This window comes from Chenopodium quinoa, unplaced genomic scaffold (genome assembly GCF_001683475.1).
Source record: "Chenopodium quinoa cultivar QQ74 unplaced genomic scaffold, ASM168347v1, whole genome shotgun sequence".
NCBI classification, from domain to species: domain Eukaryota; kingdom Viridiplantae; phylum Streptophyta; class Magnoliopsida; order Caryophyllales; family Amaranthaceae; genus Chenopodium; species Chenopodium quinoa.
Genome location: NW_018742951.1, coordinates 7550560 through 7571820, shown reverse-complemented (window position 1 = coordinate 7571820; position 21261 = coordinate 7550560).

Genomic DNA, 21261 nt, shown 5'->3' with positions numbered 1-21261 from the left:
AACCCTGGTTGATCGAACCCTAAGAATTGAACAAAAATTGGTGTGATATCAAATTGAAACCTATATTTTTACTAAATCCGAGATTATCTTAATTGAAATCAACACGGTACAGACTAACCTGACCAAAAGTCAATCAATCTAAATATCTCGTGAGTTTATAGTGAAATTGGAAAATCTAATGTAGTCATTTGAAAATTGACAACCACAATTTTAAAATTAATGGCTATGATTTTGATTTTTGAATTATTTTTAAATGCTAAATTAATTAAACTATATTATTCTTATTTTAGGAATTCATTTTAAATTTTTGAAATTTAAGTATTCAAAATTTCAGATTGTTTTACAAATTAATTTATGAAATTTAGCTTTGTTTATTAATAAAATCAAAAAATTAAATTACATTTTTCCAAGATATAAATAAATTGAATTTTAATTAATATTAACGTTTAAAAATAATTCAAAATCCATTAAATCTAAGCTGTTTATTTTTAAAAATGATAGCGATAGAATCATAAAAACTTTATAGTGAAAATGTATACTCTCTCTTTCACAATGATGTTTATTTTCATTTGGAATCTTTTGATTTTATTATAGTAAATCTTCTAAATTTCACTCAATTTTGAAGAACAAACATAGTCATATGGGGTCTTTTACTACAAAAATAAAGTCATTTGGAAATCTAGTTTGATTCGTCTTAAGCAGTTGCCTTATACTTGTACTCCTTCGAAGGTAAATAAAGTTGTACTAGTGTTATCGTTGCCTATTGTTGTTCTCCCCTTGTCCCCTGTATAATAGGCGTCATCCTAGGTAAAGATGGCAACGGACCGGATCTGGATCTAATCCTATTGGATTCGGATCCAAATCCATTTTAAGGACATAGATCCAGATCCGGATCCATTGGATCCAACGGATCCATGAATCCGGATCCGGGTCCACATGTATTTTTTTTGTTTCAAAAATTTGTTGCTTTTAAAACTTTTTTCTGTACAAAAGGAGCTAAAATATAGATTTATAAGTTCAATTATTACATACCTATATGATTAACCCATTATTTTTGTCCAGAATAATAAATAAATAATTAAAGTTTAGTTCATAAAAAAATAAAAAACAAAGTATGTAATATTAGAGAAACTTATAGGTATATATTTATATAAGACTAGTCAAATTAATTAATATATAAATCTTGAACAAAATCATAATAATATATAAAATAAATAAAAAAAACTGGATCCATGGGTCGGATTCGTACCGGATCCGGATCTCAAAAATACCAGATTCAGATCCGGTCCATCATAACGGATTCGGATCCAGATCCACCGGGTCCAAAAATTAGGGATCTAGATCCTGTAAAACGAATCTAGATCCACCGGATCCAGATCGGATTCAGGATCCATTGCCATCTCTAATCCTAGGATAGTTTATTATGTGTGATATTGTAAGTAAGTAAATAAATAAATATATAAATAAAAAATAAAAAAAATTCATAGCCCTAGTGGATTTAAAAACCATCGGAAAATATAAAATTTCCTATGGTTCTAAAAGCCATAGGAAATATTCGATGGTTTTAAAAGATATAAGAAATTTTCAATGGCCTAAAACCATCGGAAAATACAAACTTTCCGACGGTTTAAAAGCCACCAGAAATTTCTGATGGCCTTTATGAAATAAACCATCGGAAATTAATTTAATTAAAAAAAAGTGGAGAAACCCTTATTCTATACGCCCTCTTATACCCTTTTACCAGTCGCCCCCTACTTTATTTCTTTCTCATTTCCCCTCTTCTATTCTCTCTCCTCCTCTCCTCTATTCTCCCCTCTATCTCTCTCCTCTCGATGTATCTTCTTCTCATTTCCCTTCCTTCTCCTTTCCTCTCATCCTCTTTCTCATTTTTCAATCGTCGCACCGTCATAAGTCGTCGCACCGTCGTAGGTTCCCTAGTTGCCGCCTAATGTCCATGTTTTAAGATCCATTTTTATATATATTTATGATTATAAACGAATTCAAGGTTTTTAGATCGAATTCGACCATGAAAACTCAAGATCTAGAGTTTTCATGGTCGAATTTAGCCTCATAAAACCGAATTCAAGGTGAAATTCGAAGGTATGAACTTATTAAGGTAAATCTGGGATGAATTTATGGCCGATTTAAAGGTGTGTTTGTTTTTTTTTTAATTTCTTTCTTCTAATGCTGTTTTTGAGTTTCTTTTCCTTTATTTTTGAATTTTTTTGCGTTATGGGGCGTGCATTTGTGGTAGTGGTTATGCTGGGTGGGTTTAAGGGGGTTTAATTTGCCTGAAGGTGGGCTAGATTTATGGTGGGTTAGTGTGGTGGGTTAGGGTTAATGTGGTAGGGGTGGCAGTATAGGGTTTTCATGGTAGTGGAGAAGGAGAAGGTGGTGGTGTGGTGGCTGGTTGTTAATTTTTTTAATGTGTTATTTTTTCTAACGTAACTAAAGTTAATTTTAATGTAATATTTTATTGGTAAGGTTAACGTGGTGGTTTACGGTGGGAGGGTTTAGGCGATTTTGGGCCATGGGTTGCAAATTTGGGGTTGGATGATGGCGGTTGAAGGGGTTGTTTAAAGTGGAGGAAAAGAGGGAGGGGACAGCCTTTTTTTTTTTCTACAGTCATTTTCGACGGCCTAGCCATCGAAAATTTCCGACGGATTATCTGACCATCAGAATATTCCGATGGTTTTGGCCATTGGAAATCAACCAAGATGGCCGAAAATTTTGAGCTTCCATAGCTCAAATTTTCGGACCTCTTTAGTAGAATTTAGGAAGTTAATTTGCTAGATATTAAGGATTAAAAATGATTGTGTAAATAATATATATTGTATAAAAAAATTAATTAAGAGAATACCAATCATTCACTAAATAAATTAGCTAAGAAAATCAGATTTTCCACACTAGGAAAATTCGAAATTAATAGCCAATCATTAGGAATTTTCGGTGATGAGTACCTTTCACGTTTTAATTGTGTCAAAGTGGGGGCTTCTGTAGAAACCTGATTGTGTCTCCCCAAAAAACCAAACCCGGTGATGAGTACCTTACACGTTTTGGTTAACGAGTTCGGGGAAGAGTTGAAGAGTCTCGTGAAATTTCCCTAAATCTTGATCATATTTCTAACCTATCCAAAAATGTTTAATCCAAAATCATTTATTTCGTGTCTTTAAACCTAAAATAATTCATTTCTTGTCCTCAAAATCATTCATTTCGTGTCCAATCATAAAAACGTTCAAACCAGATTATTTAGGTCCATAATCCTAGTCCAATTATTATTTAGTTGGATGGGGTTTGAAAAGAGCTTTCCAACGATATATTATAAGTCCAAATCCAACTTAAAACGAATAAGTTATGGCCAAAATACTAAACCAAGTTCAAACCGAGCCTAGGTCCACCTTACCTACGACCCAATGATCATGTGAGGGTTCAAATACCTTAATCCCAATCTTAAACCAATTAGGATTTATTAGGAACTTCTAGAAGTCTCTAGAAGGTTCTAATCTATCCTTTCCGAAAGATAAAGATCAAAGAGTTCGAAATTGAACAAAACTCCTCTTTTTGAAAATCCTTGTTCTATTCGAATTTAAAGACGTTCAGATATGATTTTTGTGCCTCATAATTTTTATCCAAATATTGAATAGTTGGATAGCCCTTGAAATTATCTTTCCAATGATATATCATAATCCCAATTCCGAGTTATAACGAAAAAGATATTAATGAAATACCAAACTCTAACCAAAACTAACACTATCCCACTATTTCGATCATATCTTTTATTCTAAAAAAAAAGATATCAATCTGATTCCAATTGGGTTGGAAAGTAGACTTCCAGAGCTTTCCAACGATATATTATTTATCTTATTCCGATTTTTGGATCAAAATATATGATAAAAACAAAAACCGCAAAAACTGTTGTTTATGGCACAGCGATAAAGCCAGCGCACCGCGATAAAAAGAGTTTTATTCCAATTGGAATTCTGACTCTTTTCTGATCCTTCGACCCTCTTTTTTCTTATAAATAGAGGTCATTTCACCCCGTTTTCAATCATCAACAAGCTTGATCACCAACAATCATCATCTTATCCTTCTCTAATATTCTCTCTCTCTTGATTCTTTATGTTCTTATCCTAGCCTAAACACATCCCAAACACACATCCTTGATATTCTCCCCAATTAAACACTCCTTCACGAGATTTGAACACTCCTAGAGTCCTAGCCAACCTCGACGTTGCCTTCGACCTCGATGTGAAAGGTTGATAGTTCGAGGATTTGGTCCCAAATCCATATTTCAATTCTTATTTGATTTATTTATTTGATTTAATCTTTCTTGAAGTTTACTAACGTGTGTATTGTTTTGATAGAAAGAAGTACGAGGCATCAAAGTAAGTAGATTACTTAATTATTCTTTTGATATAGAAATCATGTTTAGAAAATTATTTTAATTCCTAGTATCATGTTATGATTCCTAATATCATGTTAGGATATTGCTTTTGATTCTTAGTATCATGTTTAGGGTGTTAACTAATATTTCTAGTATCATGTTGATTTCTAGTATCATGTTTAGGGTGTTAACTAATATTTCTAATATCATGTTGATTTCTAGTATCATGTTTAGGATAATGCTTTGATTATGATTTTTATTAGTGATATGCTAGGATTTGTTATTAATTCGTTTAGTATCATGCCTAGGATTTTGCTAATCATGTTTTGATGGTATTCTTATGATGATGATTGTTGTGTCAATTTATACATTGCTTGATTATTCATGATTGATTGCTATTGCTTGATCACGCCCCTTTCTGCAGGTTTAAAGGGAATTTGTACTTGAAATCACGCCTAATAAGATAATTAATAATTTGATTTAGGCTTAATATGATTTTAATTCAAGTTATCACCAATAATAGATTTGATTGTGCATTAATAATCAACTAACGTAGATTAAATATTCTTAGGATTAATTTGATGTATATATGTTGATCGAAAAGCGCACATGAATATCATAAGAATTAAGTAGAGGCCGATTAAGGGTGGGTTCAATCGCTTTTAGGTTGGATTCGTACCATCATCCCCGAACATCCAGTCATGGTTCCGGACCACTATGGAGTTAGCGATCTTTGTGATTGTGAATGGAATGTAACCTTCACACCCGTGAACGGTTTACAAGTTCCTAAAACTTGTTGGCGACTCTTCTATCTCTAGCTTCAATTCTTTCCCTTTGGACGCCACCATGCTTAAAAGCATATTACAGTGGGGCTCAAAGTTGAGTTTGAAAATATCTCTATAGCTGCATTTTATTACTTAATCAATTTCTTATTTTTGGAAACCTTTTACAATATCTTACTAATTTTTTCTCTCCTAATGGACCCTTTCAGTTATCATACTACTCATATTTCTAGATTATCTCTCCTTCCAACTACTTCACCAACCCCACTTCCTTTATATTTTATTTTATACAAGACTTCCTTTATAATTTATTATTTTAACTATTTCTCCTAAAAATTCCGCACATGAATTGAAACAAGTAATAAAATACGGAGAGAGTATAATTTTGTGAAAAAAAAATACTCCCCTAAAAAAAAGTACTCCCTTCGTTTTTAAATACTTGCTCAACTTTCTATTTCCGACCGTTTTTAAATACTTTCTTCATTTCCTTATTTGGAAAGATTTTTTAATATTTAATTCATTTCTCTAAACTAGTGAACCCAACATAAATCATAATTTTTTAATTTTATATTCTCTCTCCTCCAATTCTCTCAAATATTTTTGCTTTTTACAATTTTTTTTAATGCTTCCACCTACCCCACTACCTCTATATTTTAATTACGTTCTCCAATTTATCTTAAAACTCCGCGCATGGAGAAAATATTTTTTTTTTTCTTTTTTTAAAAGAAAACGGAACAAGTATTTAACAATAATGGATGGAGTATATTTAAAAAAAAAATTATACGTTATACGAACATGTTTCAAAAAAAAAAAAATTGAAATTACGAAGTACATGTGTCAAATTATTAAAAAAAAAGTACATATCTCAAACCTTCCAAATTCACAGTCTCACATTCTCTTGCTTCTCCACTGAAGCGGCTTCTGAGCTCTCCTCTCCATTGAAGTGGCTTCGGAGGTAAGTTGTTTGTTTTCTTTTCTGTATATCAATTTCACAATCTAGGGTTTTGTTTCACACTATTGTCAATTTAGGGTTTGGATTATTGAACTTTTATTGAAGAATATGATCTGCTTGCATTTCCGACTTCGTTCCTTCTTTTTTTTTTTTTTTTTTGAAAGTAAAATTGCTAAAGTAGATAGTAATTGCAAATTCATTGAATTGAAATTCGATTTTTTTTTATTTTTTTTTTATAGTTTTAGATTAAATATTAACATTTCATATCAAGAGCTTATGCCTTTTAGATTAATTGAAAACACTCCCAATGTTAGAAAAAATTGACCTATACTAATTTGAGATGTTTAGGAAAAAGCTTATGCCTTTTGTGAATTAGTATGAGTTTCTAATTGTTAGTTCAAGTGTTGCCTGATTAGCTATGCCCTTAGCGTATGTATTCGAGAGAAGGTGGGAGTAATTCAACTGATATAAAAGAGTTGCTTTGCAAAACATGTTTCTATCATATTCATGTTTAAGGCATTTTGACAATGTTATCGACAAAGCTTCTACCAATCCTACGTGGACCATATTATGGGAATAAGTTTTTAAACCGACGCAAATAGGCAATTTATTTACAATTAAGAAATTTTTAGGGAAATCGTTCTTTATTTGATTGAAAAATTACAAAAAATAGTTAATTAAATAACATAGTCTACAATTCTTCAAAATGTAGTTAATTGATATTGACATCTTATGAGTTTTTCTGGTGCGGAGGGTTATCTAATTCTTTCATTTTTTTTTTGACCTTTACTTTACTAATAGTAGTAGTACTCCACTACTCCCTCCGTATTTTATTACTTGCTCTACTTTTCTATTGCGGTTGTATTTTATTACTTGCTCCATTCCTATTTTTGAAAACATTTCACAATAATTTACTAATTTTTCTCTCCTAATGGACCCCCAATTATTCGTACTTTAATATTATTAGATTCTCACTCCTCCCAACTATCATACTCTATTATTCTACCAACCCCACTTCCTTTTCATTTTATTACTTTCTACTACTATTTCTCCTAAAACTCCGCACATAAATTGAAGAAGTAATTAATATTATTTGGAGAGCGTATAATTTTGTTAAAGAAAGGGAGAGAATTCATGCTTATCTCCTAGATAAAATGAATTTGTTTATCAAGGGGTATTTTTGTCACTTTGCGTATTTAAGTTGTGGTACTTATGTAAAAAATCAAACCTTGTAATACCCCGTATTTTTATACGTATTTTAATTTAAATAAGTATTTCTTAAAGTATAATAATTCGAAATGAATTATTTATGGTTTTTATTAATTAAAAAAGAATTGTTTTAATTAAAAAGTTTATTTTTAATTATTTAATAATCTTGAAAATATTTATTTTATGATTTGGAAATATTGAGGCATATTATTCTATAAAAAGATAATTTTTAAAGTCAATGGTATTTAAGGAAAGTCAAAATACTAGTTTGACTAGGAAAGGGATCATTAAAGGTAGTAAAGGAATTTTAAGTAGGAGGGATATTGAGAGGGGGTATAAATACCCATCGTATGCCTAAGGTGGAGTGCACCAAAGGTAAACTCTCTCTTTCCTCTTATTTTCTTTTCCCCTTAATTTTTCCCCTTCTCCTTTATTTTAATTTTAATGTTTTTAATCACCACCACCCACACACACCACACACTGGCCGACCACCACCACACGCCACCAACGGTCGGCGGCCACCACCACCAGCCCTCGCCAGCAGCAGCAGCGAGCCATGGTGTTTGTGTGTGCCGGTGGTGTTCAAAAAAAAATTTATTGTTTTTTATTTTTAATTAAATCTACCCTTAATCTAATTATTGTTTTTGGGTTTTGTGATGATTTTAGGATGTTTAATGATAAGTATTTTATATATAAATTTTCAGATTTGATTTTGAATTATAAAGCCCCAAATTGAAAACCCTAGGTTTCTAAATTGATGTATATTGAGGGGAATTGTTTATGGGTGATCTAAATTATTGAAATAAGTGTTTTTAAACATAATTACAGCAATTTTATAAGTTTTAATAATGCAGGTTTTTTTATATATAAACTATAATTATGTTTTTTGAAAGGATTTTTAATTACCCATTAATTGGGAATAAAAGTAAGGGTTTTAAATTAAATTTCAGCTTGTTTTAGAGGGTTTATGAGTGATTTAAAAGTGTATATATTACTGGAAATTTGTGTGGAAGAGGTACTAATACTTCTTTGTAATTTTGGTTTGTAGGAGACTTTCAAGTGAGTGATTTTATTTAGTCGTGGCGATTTTGAGATCATATTCAAGGTATGTTCGCCTACTTAGTAATTATTTGAATATGTAGAAGCATGCTAGGCTTTGTTTGATTAGTTCCAAGTAGTATCATGGTAGGTGATGATTGGAATTTGTTGATTGGATTGATGTTGGTGAATGATTTGTGATGTATGAATTATTTATGGTGAATTGGTGATTGGAATTAATTGTGTTGGCATGTTGATAATGAACCACACTTTTATTGTTGGCATGATAGAGAGCATGTTTAATTAAACTAAATGTTTAATACGTTTATATAATTTTTATTGATGCTTTAAGCATGGGAATTGAGCTATCAAGTGTCTTAGTATACAGGAATAAATTATATTGCGGTGCTTATGTGCACTTCAGATGTTTTTGACACCGAGTTGATAGGATTTGCGGTTGTTTAAGGTGTCTTTGACGCCGAGGTAGATTTAAAAGGGTTCAACTATTAAATTTATGTGGCCACTAATTATTCAAGAATTAAATTGGTATGTTTCATTGCTTGAATGAATTATAATGTTTGATTGTGCTATGGTTTGAGAGTCATCACCAAATATAATAATATGTAAACAACGTAAAGTGAAAGAGATTACACATCAAAACTCTTGGAACGTATATACCTTGAGTATAAACATATGGGGGAGTTATGGGGTTTTATATTTAATCATGACTTCTATTGAGAGTACAGGACGCTGTATTTTCCTTCTTTATTTATCTTATGCGCAGGACGTTCAGTCACTTCATGTGACATTTACCTACCCGGTTAGCTCCCGGTGTAGTTTACCTCAATTTATTTGAGGTAGGGATTTGGTTAGAAACCCGTTCGATGTGTGATCAAAATTAAATGAATGTTGGTATTTTTCTAGGTGTTGAATGTTTTGTATGCTTGTATACAGGTGCAACACGGTAAGTTGTGTGATAATAGGATGAAAGCATGTTAGTGTGTTTTTATTACGCTTATGTACTTTGCATTGGTGATTGTGTATTTGTATGTTTGTTTGGCCTTGTCTTTACCTTGGCTCTACGACGACCCATTTCTAATGGCGAGTAGTGGGGACAAGTAGAGATAAGCTTTTTCAGGTGGTGAAGCATTTTTCATGAAGGACATGAGTGAAGAGCGAATCATACTTAGTTCTCATAGGAATATGATGTGTTTTATTTGCTTTAAATATTATTTATTTTATTCTGCTCATGAGACTAACGCAAAGGTTTTACTATTGTTTTGTTTTGAGGGCCTACAATGGTTCCAAATTATAGGTTGACTTCGTTTGACTTTGTTTAACTTTGCTTTCGTTTGGTTGACTTTTTAAATTGACTTGTTTTTTAAATGGTTTTAAAGATAGTCTTCCGCTGTGTGTGTCTTTGATTATTGACTTAGCCGTTTTCACGGTGGCGGTAATATCTTAGATTTTCCTATTTCGTATTTTTAAAGGGCAAAATAGGTATTTTAACGGAAAGGAATTTCTAGGGTGTTACAAAGTGGTATCTGGGAGCTTTGGTTGAGATTTTTATTACCACTAAAGCTAAAACGTGTTTTAAAGTGTTTTGTTTTAAAATTGGCCAAGTGCTTATTTAATAAAGTTATTTTAAAAGAGAGTTATTTTTAAGTTTTGGAAACTAGAAAAATTTATTTATTTATTTATTATTTTCTTTTTAGGTCCGGAAAACAAAAATTATCTTATTTTGAAAATTTCGAAATTTTTTTTCAAAAAGGAATATCCGAAATTTTTTTATTATTTAAGGTGTCTGAATTCTTTTTTATAATTGGTCGAATATTTTGATCTTTTTCAGGTTTATTTTTGAAAATTAATTTTAAAAGAAAGTCAAAAATATTTTTTTTAAGTATGTTCATTTTGTAAGAAAGCAAGGATTGAGGTAAGATTATGTGTTAAAAGCTTTTAAAAGCATGTCGGTGAGCTTGGGTAGGAAAGAATTTGGGCATATAAGTTAGAAATGATAATGTTCTTGTGTGCATTAATATTTTAGGTTGTGATGTTTGATCATGTGAATTGATTGAAAGCATGTGATTATATGATTAGAATAAGTGAAATTATTTGATTGAACATTGAACTTAATTCATGCAAGAACTGTATTGTTTTTAATTTCTTTGGGAAGGGAATTCTTTGCTAAACCTTTTCCTTTACAGGATGCCAATTCTTCCTAGCAAATTTTCCCAAATTGATACTCTAATCAAGAAAGACTATGAACATCCGTTTGACTATGTCAACAAAATTCAATTCTATTATGCCCAAATGAGTAATGTCTTAGGAGACAAGCACTATGATCTTCCTAATCGTGTTTCTGCTATGATTATTCATTGTCTTCCAGATGAACCCCCATATCTTGCTGTTAAATGAATGTTCTCTGATTTCTATTTACCAGGGGATATCCCAAACTACTCTAATATAAAAATTTCTATGGACAGTGGTACCCTGATTACAGATACTTGATCTCTTACCTTGTTAAAGATGAGAAAGATTATTGTCAGCACTTAAACATTCCATATCCCAACTGCTACTATAATATTCTGGCAGGGAATAATTCCCCTTCAACTAGTCATCAGTCAGGAAGTTCTTCTCCCACTCAGGGTAATCAAACAGGGAGAGGTGGAGAGCAAGAAGATGGAGAGATGATGGATAAGAGTAACCAAACTGTTGATAGTTCCATTATGGAAATTCCAAATCCAAATCCACCTCTAACTCCAATTATAATTGATATTTCATCTGACGATGAGGAAGATGAAGAGTTTGTCCAAGTAGAGCAAGAACCAGAGTCACTTGAACTAATGGAGGAAGAGGATGACCCTGAATTTACATGAGTGATAAAGTTCAAAAGGACTAGATTTTTGTAGTTTCATTTCCTTTAGGATTCTTAGATTCGTTTCCGCATTTTAATTATTTCAGTTCCAGTAAAGTAATAAGTGGCATGTCCATAGTGAGTTAGTAAACTCATTTTATTTCAGTATTCCATTTATTTTCTTACTCATCAATAAAATTTCATTTATTTCCTTGTCAAATAATTCATTTTATTGACAAATCATTCATTTCGATCCCCAAATCATTTATTTCGTATCACTACTCCAATAAGCCTTTCCTTACCCAAAAATATTCCAATAATTTATTTCTAAACTCTGGGAATCCATGGGAATTATTTTTATTTATTAATGTGATGCTTTATTAAATGTGTGGTTGGTTAGCAATCAATATTTGTTTGTAAAGCTGCAAATTTTGGGAATTTTAATCCCAATGTGTTAGCTTAAAATTTAATGTGTATGTGTCAAGGGTTTGAGTTAGTTGGATGAGTTTCTAACTTGAGAGCTAGCCAAGACCGTTTTTAATAAAGACCTCTTTGTTTGAATCCAGGTGAAGAAAGATGGTAGGAGGGAGTGGTAACAACAACGATGGAGGAGAGTTGAGTGAAGTTGTGAAGCAGTTGGCAGCTGTTGCCTAACAATTAGCAAGGAACTCAACCAATGAAGTAGACGCTCAGGGAAAGCTATTTAAGAAGGTGGCGCAGAGCAAGCTGCGCCACCGACCTATCAAGGAGAGCTTGATCCAACTGTACTGGAAAACTGGTTGAGGGAGTTTGAGAAACTGTTCGGGGCAGTAGGGTGTCCAGAGAACTCAAAAGTAGGCTGTGCTACCTATTACCTTAGGGGTAAAGCTGACCTTTGGTGGCAGCAAAATGAAGCTACCATTAAGGCATTACCTGGATTTAATTGGATTATGTTTCAGGAGAAGATTAGGGACAAGTTTTACCCTAGCTTCTTACAGAAACAAAAAGTTGAGGAATTTTCTAATCTTGCTATGGGGAATATGTCGGTCACTGAATACTACACCAAGTTTATTGAGCTGTCACAATTTGCTAAGGAGTCTATTTCTACAGAAAAATCTAAGACTAGGAAGTTTGAGAGTGGTCTGACTACTGATTTGCCGTTAAAGCTATGTGGTCAAGTATTTGAAACCTTGGATGAAGTGTATGGGAGACTGCACACCTATATGCCTTAGAATTAAAGAAAAAGAAAGAGATAGCTGAGATAAAAGGGAAAGAAAAGAGAAAAGAGGTGGGACAGAATTCTGGAAACCCGCAAAAGGTAACCAGAACAACTTTAAGAAGCAAAAGTACCACCGTAATAACAATAACTTCCGCAACAACAATAATTTCCAAGGCAACAATCGCCATGGTGGACAAAACTTTAATGGTGGAGCTAGGAACTCTAGCCAGGGAAATAACAGGGGAGCAAGGCATTTCTATTGCAAGAGGTGTAAGAACGGCCACCCTGGAAAGGATTGTGATGGGAATTTGGTTACCTGTCGTGCGTGCAACAAGCTAGGACACAGGGAGTATGGATGTTTCTCTAAGGACCCTAATAGAAACAGGCAGGGAAATAATCAAGGTGGGGCGCAAAGGAACTTTCATGGGAGTAACAATTATTCTGGGAACAAGGGGCCACAACAGAATGCGGCGAAAACCAACAACAATAATGGGAATAACCAGCGGAAAGGTGGAGCTACAGGAAAGTTGAATGTTATGAGTAGGCATGAGGCTGATTCCACGAAAGATGTCATCACTGGTACTTTTTCTATTAACTCTATTCCTGTTAAAGTTTTGTTTGATTCTAGTGCAACTTTTTCTTTCATTTCAAAGGCCATTGTTTCGAAGTTATCAAACTGTTTGAAAACTGTAGATGATGTAGATTTGCCTATAGTTATTCCTACGGGTAGGGTAGTGAAGTGTAACAAGACCTTTAGAGATGTACCTTTAGAAATCGAAGGAAAAGTGTTTTTGTCGGATCTCAATGAGTTTGGATTGAGTGACTTCGATGTCATTTTGGGAATGGATTGGTTGAACAAGTACAGTGCAGAAATTAGTTGTAGATCACAGAAAGTAAAAATGACTACAACTGATAATGAGTCGGTGACATATTGGATGCATGGTGAAACTAAGTGCCCAAGGATCATATCTGTGTCAAAGTTGGAAAAGTATATTAAGAAGGGACATCTAGTGTATTTTTGTAGTGTGAGTAATATGGAGCATGAGGAGACAACTAAGCCTGAGGATATAGAAGTAGTGAATGAGTTTCTGGATGTGTTTCCAAAAGAGAATCCTGGAATGCCACCTAAAACGACAATTGATTTCACAATAGAGCTAGTTCCAGGAAGACCACCAATTTCCAAGGCACCATATCGAATGGCACCTACAGAGATGAGTGAGTTAAAGGAGAAATTGCAGGATTTGTTAGAAAAGGGTTATATAAGACCAAGTGCATCGCCTTGGGGAGCGCCAGAGTTATTTGTGAAAAAGAAAGATGGAAGTATGAGACTATGTATTGATTATAGGGAATTAAATAAGGTCACCATAAAAAACAAGTTACTAGGCCATTACTAAGGATTGATGACCTATTTGACCAATTGAGAGGCGCAACTGTGTATTCTAAGATTGATTTAAGGTTTGGATACCATCAACTTAGGATTGCAGATGAAGATATTCCCAAGACTGCATTTGGAACAAGATATGGACATTATGAGTTCACAGTAATGCCTTTTGGATTGACGAATGCTCCAGTAATTTTTATGGACTTGATGAATAGGGTGTTTCATTCATTTATGGACAAGTTTGTCGTAGTGTTCATAGATGATATATTGGTGTATTCGAAGAGTAAAGAAGAACATGTAGAACATCTAAAGATAGTTCTGCAAACACTAGGGGAAAACAAGCTTTACGCAAAGTTCTCTAAGTCTGAGTTTTGGTTGGAGAAAGTAGCATTTCTGGGCCATTTTGTGTCCAAAGATGGGGTAGAAGTAGATCCTGCAAAGATTGAAGCAATGTAAGGTTGGCCTACGCCGAAAACAGTGTCTGATGTTAGGAGTTTCTTAGGTTTAGTAGGGTATTATAGGCGTTTTGTGAAAGATTTCTCGAAGATTGCTAAACGTATGACCTCTCTAATGAAAAAGGACAAGAAGTTCGAGTGGGATGACAAGTGTGAGGAAGCATTCCAACTCTTGAAACAAAAGTTAATCACAGCGCCAGTGCTTACACTGCCAGATGATAGTGGTATTTATGATGTATATAGCGACGCATCCAAGAATGGTCTAGGATGTGTACTTATGCAAAATGGGAAAGTGATTGCGTATGCATCAAGACAATTGAAGACTCATGAAGTAAATTACCCTACTCATGACTTGGAATTAGCTGCAATCATTTTTGCACTAAAGATTTGGAGGCACTACTTGTATGGAGTGAAATGTAGGATTTACACAGACCATAAGAGTTTGAAATACATTTTCACTCAAAGGGATTTAAACTCACGCCAAAGGAGATGGTTAGAATATACGACGGATTATGACTTAGACATACAATATCATGAGGGGAAAGCAAATGTAGTCGCAGATTCTCTAAATCGTAAAACTAGTCATGGATTGAATACTTTGATAGTGGCTGATGAGTTATGTAGAGAGATGAGGAAAATGAATCTAAAAGTGGTAGAATGGGGAGTGCCAGCAGGCATACTTGCGAATCTAAGTATTCAACCAACAATATTTGATGAGATAAGGGAAAATCAAGCAGGAAATGTAAAGTTGGATAGGATTCGTGAGAAAATAAAGCAAGGAAAACCTACAGATTTCATGATTCATGAAGATGGGAGTTTAAGGTACAAAGGTCGTTGGTGTGTACCAAAAAAATGTGATGAGGTAAAGAGAAAGTTGATGGAAGAAGGTCACAATAGACCATACTCAGTACACCCAAGAGGGGACAAGCTATATAAGGACTTGAAAAAGGTGTATTGGTGGTCCAGAATGAAGAATGAAGTTGCGAAATTTGTGACAAAGTGTCTAACTTGTCAGAAAGTGAAGATAGAACACAAAAGACCGCAAGGAACTGTGCAATCATTGGAAATTCCTGGATGGAAATGAGATAGTATTTCAATGGACTTTGTGACTTGCCTCCCAAAGTCAAAGAGTGGAAACGACACCATTTGGGTAGTGGTGGATAGACTTACAAAATCAACGGTGTTTATACCAATGAAGGAGACCTGGAAGATGGAACAACTTGCAAAGGTTACATAAAAAATGTGGTGAGGTTACATGGAGTTCCAAAAGATATTGTGTCTGACAGAGATTCTAGGTTTCTTTCAAGGTTCTGGAAGAGTGTGCAGGAAAACTTTGGTACAACACTTAAGATGAGTACAACTTTTCACCCTGCCACAGATGGGCAAATTGAGAGAACCATTCAAACCTTGGAGGACATGTTGAGGGCTTGTGTCATATATTTCCAAGAAGGATGGGAAGATAGCTTGGATTTAATTGAATTTTCCTATAATAATAACTACCATGCAAGCATTGGCATGGCTCCATTTGAGACATTATATGGAAGGAAGTGTCGCAGTCCAATCTGTTGGAATGACATAAGTGAAACAATGATTTTAGGGCCTCAAATGATTGAGGATACAGTTAAAAAGGTAAAGGAGATTCAAGCTAAGATTCAAGCGGCGCAAGATCACCAAAAGAGCTACGCGGATTTGAAGCGTAGAGAGGAGGAATTTGAGGTCGGTGACAAAGTATTGTTAAAGGTGTCACCAATGAAAGGTGTAATGAGATTTGGAAAGAAAGGAAAGCTTAGCCCAAAATATATTGGTCCATATGAGGTATTGCAAAGGATAGGCAAAGTAGCTTATAGGTTGGCCTTACCTATGGAGCTAAGTAAAGTGCATGATGTATTTCATGTATCTCAATTAAGAAGGTATATCCCTGATAAGTCACATGTGCTACAACCTGAAACTATTGAGTTAGATCAAAGCTTATTATGAGGAAAGACCTGTCAAGATCCTTGACAATAAGTGCGTAGTACACGCAATAAGGAAGTTAAGATTGTTAAAGTGCTATGGTCTAACCAAGAGTATGAGGAAGCAACTTGGGAAGCGGTAGATGAGATGAAAAAGAAATACCCTTAGTTGTTTAAGGTATGGTGAGTTACGGGGACGTAACTCGTTTCCTTTAAGGGGGGTAGAATGCGGTAGAATTTCGCGCTTTTTCCCTATATTTTTAGTTATTTTTGTGGTTTTTCACATTTTTGACGTATTTCTAGTAGTTTTGATCTCAAACTCTCAAAGAGATGTTAAAGGCAAAAGTATGACAAAAGATTACAACAATATTATACAAAGTGAGGAAAAAGTTTGATTTTCGTTGCCCAAGTTTCGGGACGAAACTTCTTTTAAGGGGGGTAGACTGTAATACCCCGTATTTTTATACGTATTTTAATTTAAATAAGTATTTCTTAAAGTATTTAAATAATTTGAAATGAATTATTTATGGTTTTTATTAAATTAAAAGAATTATTTTAATGAAAAAGTTTATTTTTAATTATTTAAATCTTGAAAATATTTATTTTATGATTTGGAAATATTGGGGCATATTATTTTATAAAAAGATAATTTTTAAAGTCAATGGTATTTAAGGAAAGTCAAAATACTAGTTTGACTAGGAAAGGAATCATTAAAGGTAGTAAAGGAATTTTAAGTAGGAGGGATATTGAGAGGGGGTATAAATACCTATCGTATGCCTAAGGTGGAGTGCACCCAAAAGTAAACTCTCTTTCTCCTCTTATTTTCTTTTCCCCTTCCCCTTCCCCTTTATTTTAATTTTATTGCTTTTAATCACCACCACCCACACACACCACACACCGACGGCCACCACCGACCGACGGCAACCACCACCAGCCCTCGCCGGCAGCAGCAGCCACCAGGCGATAAAGAAGCAGCCAGCCATGGTGGTTGTGTGCGCCGGTGGTGTTAAAAAAAATTATTGTTTTTGATTTTTAATTAAATCTACCCTAAATCTAATTATTGTTTTTGGGTTTTGTGATGATTTTAGGATGTTTAATGATAAGTATTTTGTATATAAATTTTCAGATTTGATTTTGAATTATAAAGCCCCAAATTGAAAACCCTAGGTTTCTAAATTGATGTATATTGAGGGGAATTGTTTATGGGTGATTTAAATTATTGAAATAAGTGTTTTTAACATAATTACAGCAATTTTATAAGTTTTAATAATGCTGGAATTTTTATATATAAGCTATAATTATGTTTCTTGAAAGGATTTTTAATAACTCATTAATTGGGAATAAAATAAGGGTTTTAAATTAAAGTTCAGCTTGTTTTAGAGGGTTTATGAGTGATTTAAAGAGTGTATATATTGCTTGAAATTTGTGTGATTCTTTGTAATATTGGTTTGTAGGAGACTTTCAAGTGAGTGATTTTATTTAGTCGTGGCGATTTTGAGATCATATTCAAGGTACGTTCGCGTACTTAATAATTATTTGAATATGTAGAAGCATGCTAGGCTTTGTTTAATTAGTTCCAAGTAGTATCATGGTAGGTGATGATTGGAATTTGTTGACTAGATTGATGTTGGTGAATGATTTGTGATGTATGAATTATTTATGGTGAATTGGTGATTGGAATTAATTATGTTGGCATGTTAATTATGAACCACACTTTTATTGTTGGCATAATAGAGAGCATGTTTAATTAAACAAAATGTTTAATTTGGTTTGGAATATGAAAAGGGAATTTTATTATGGTTCATATAATTTTTATTGATGCTTTAAGCATGGGAATTGAGCTATCAAGTGTCTTAGTACACAGGAATAAATTATATTGCGGTGCTTATGTGCACTTAAGGTGTTTCTGACATCGAGGGATAGGATTTACGGTGCATTATGCGTTTAAGGTGTCTTTGACGTCGAGGTAGATTCAAAAGGGTTCAACTATTAAATTTATGTGGTCACTAATTATTCAAGAATTAAATTGGTATGTTTCATTAAGTATGAACATATGGAGGAGGGGAGTTATGGGGTTTTATATTTAACCATGACTTCTACTGAGAGTACAGGACGCTGTATTTTCCTTTTTTATTTATCTTATGCGCATGATGTCCAGTCACTTCATGTGACATTTGCCTACCCGGTTAGCTCTCGGTGTAGTTTACCTCAATTTATTTGAGGCAGGGATTTGGTTGGAAACTCGTTCGATGTGTAATCAAAATTAAATGAAGTTGGTATTTGTCTAGTTAGGTGTTGAATGTTTTGTATGCTTGTAAAGAGGTGCAACACGGTAAGTTGTGTGATAATAGGATGTAAGCATGTTAGTGTGTTTTTATTACGCTTATGTACTCAGCATTGTTGATTGTGTGTTTGTATGTTTGTTTGGCCTTGTCTTTACCTTGGCCCTACGACGACCCATTTCTAATGGCGAGTAGTGGTGATAAGTAGAGAGAAGCTTTTTTAGGTGGTGAAGCATTTTTCATGAAGGGCATGAGTGAAGAGCGAATCATGCTTAGTTCTCATAGGAATATGATGTGTTTTATTTACTTTGAATATTATTTATTTTATTCTTCTTATGAGACAAACGCAAAGGTTTTAATATTGTTTGGTTTTGAGGACCTACAATGGTTCCAAATTGTAGGTTGACTTTGTTTAACTTTGCTTTCGTTTGGTGTGACTTTTTAAGTTGACATGTTTTTAAATGGTTTTAAAGATAGTCTTCCGCTGTGTGTGTCTTTGATAATTGCTTTAGCCGATTTCACGGTGCCAGTAATGTCATAGATTTTTCTATTTCATATTTTTAAATGGGCAAAATAGGTATTTTAATGGAAAGGAATTTCTAGGGTGTCATAGACCTGTCACACAAGTCATCAATTGACGTATACCATAATTAACTATTAAATAAAATTAGAATTGACTTAATTAAAAACAAAATAAAGCTTAAGAATAACTTTAAATACAAAAATTTATAATAAATAATTTTTAAAAAAGATTGCGGTGTCGGGTTGGTGTGGAGGGCTGGGTGGTCATAGGTTAGTGCCGGATAGGGTAGGTGGAGGTTGTGTGGGTTCGTTGGGACTCAATGGGAGTTTGTCGCATAAGTGGGGTTTGAGAGTAAGGGTTAGGGTTTGGGTGGGAGTTCGCCACATAAGTGGGGTTGAGAGTTAAGGTTAGGGTTTGGGTGGGTGTTCGCTAGACTGGTTGGGATCGCTGACTAGGGTGTAAAGTCAAAATATATCCAATAAAGGAATGGATGGAGTATTAGAGCAATTCCAATGGTAAACTAATTAGCAAACTAGCTTTTTAAGCCACATAAGATTTTTAAGCTAAATTCTTTTGTAGCTAGCTAATTTGTGCCATAACGGTTAGCTACTAGCTTGTGGTGTTTGCAAGAGAGGTGACGAATATGTCATGCATGCGTTATAAAGATTGCAGCTTAGCCCGAGCAATTTGGAGTAAGTGCGATTATTCTAGGGTTTTGTCCCACTCTTATTGTATGACTGGTGGGAGCACTATTCTGGTAATTTTAGGGAGGGGGATATGGGTAATTTAATTTCCATATGCTTAGCTATTTGGGGTGCAAGGAACAAATGGATGAATGATGGTGAAAATTTGAATGTTGAGCAAATTGTTGCCTATGCTTTGAAGATTAGTAAGGAGGGGCGTGAGGTGAGAAAGTTGAATAACATGGAGAATGAAGGGGGTGGAAAGAGTGTCTCGATGGGCTGGTCTCCTCAGGCATCTGGTGTGGTTAAAATTATTGTTGATGCTAGTGTTTAGGAGGAGGTGAGGACGGGGCTGGGTGCAGTCTGCAGGAATAGTGAGGGGGTGGTGCTTTGGGGAGCTACTGTGCAGTGGAGTGAGAAATGGAAGACTAAGATTGCAGAGGCAAAAGCGATATTTTGGGGCATGAATATTGTGAGACACAAGGGTATGAGTTACATTGAGATCGAGAGTGATAATTTGGTGGTGATTGAGGCACTAAGGAAGCGTTTGTATGACTCCAATTCCTTTCATCTGATTGTAGAGGATATTCTAGATTTTTTTCTTCTAATTTTACTAGTGTTTCACGGTCTTTAGTAAAGCAAGGGGGGTAATAATGTAGCACACGAATTGGCTCACTTTCAACCTTGGAAGTTTGGCCAACGGGTGTAGAGTGATGTAATCCCACCTCACATTTTGGAAAATTTTTGGTTGATCTAGTAATTTAATAGCCCTTGATGAGTTTTTTTCAAAAAAAAAAAAGTACTCCCTCCCGTTTTTTTTTAAAAATGCATCACTTTGATTGCACTATTCACATACCATGGTTGACTTAATTTTTCCACCTTTATAAAATAAATAAATGTTATTATATAATATATCATTAGATTAGTCATTATGTCTTGTTTCATAATATAATTTTGTTATAATTTTTACTAATAGACAATTAAAAATATTAATGGTCAAAGTTACATCTCGGCAAATGTGTCGGTTAAACTGATGCAAATAAAAAATTAAAAAAAAAGTATTAAAGCTATCACTTCCAAAGTTATTCACTAATAATTTACTGTTTTACATAGATCACTAATTAACTCAAACAATTTTACACTTGCTAGTCTGCAATTGCATTCAATATAAAATGTAAGTGATCGTCAACTGATGTTAAAACCGCAGAGGTAACACTACCTATACAATTGCATAGTATAAAGTTAAGCCACGATAAAAGAGTCATCTCAACCACATTTTTTTGAGGAAAACTCGTTCTAACCACATTTAACACATGATAACTTGTAATTGACTTATGTTACCATAGTTTCTTTTTGTTTGTTGTAAACTCGGTTTAATTAATGTAATTCCAGTCGTTTTCAAAATTAAAAAAAAAATAAAAATAAACTTACAAATAATTTATACAAGCTTTGGTGTGTACAAATAATATTTGAGAAATGGAAGTGTAATGTTTAGGGTTTGTTTGGTATTGCTGTATTTTTCTGTTTTTTTGGTTTTTTGTTTTTTGTTTTTTAAAACTATAAGATTT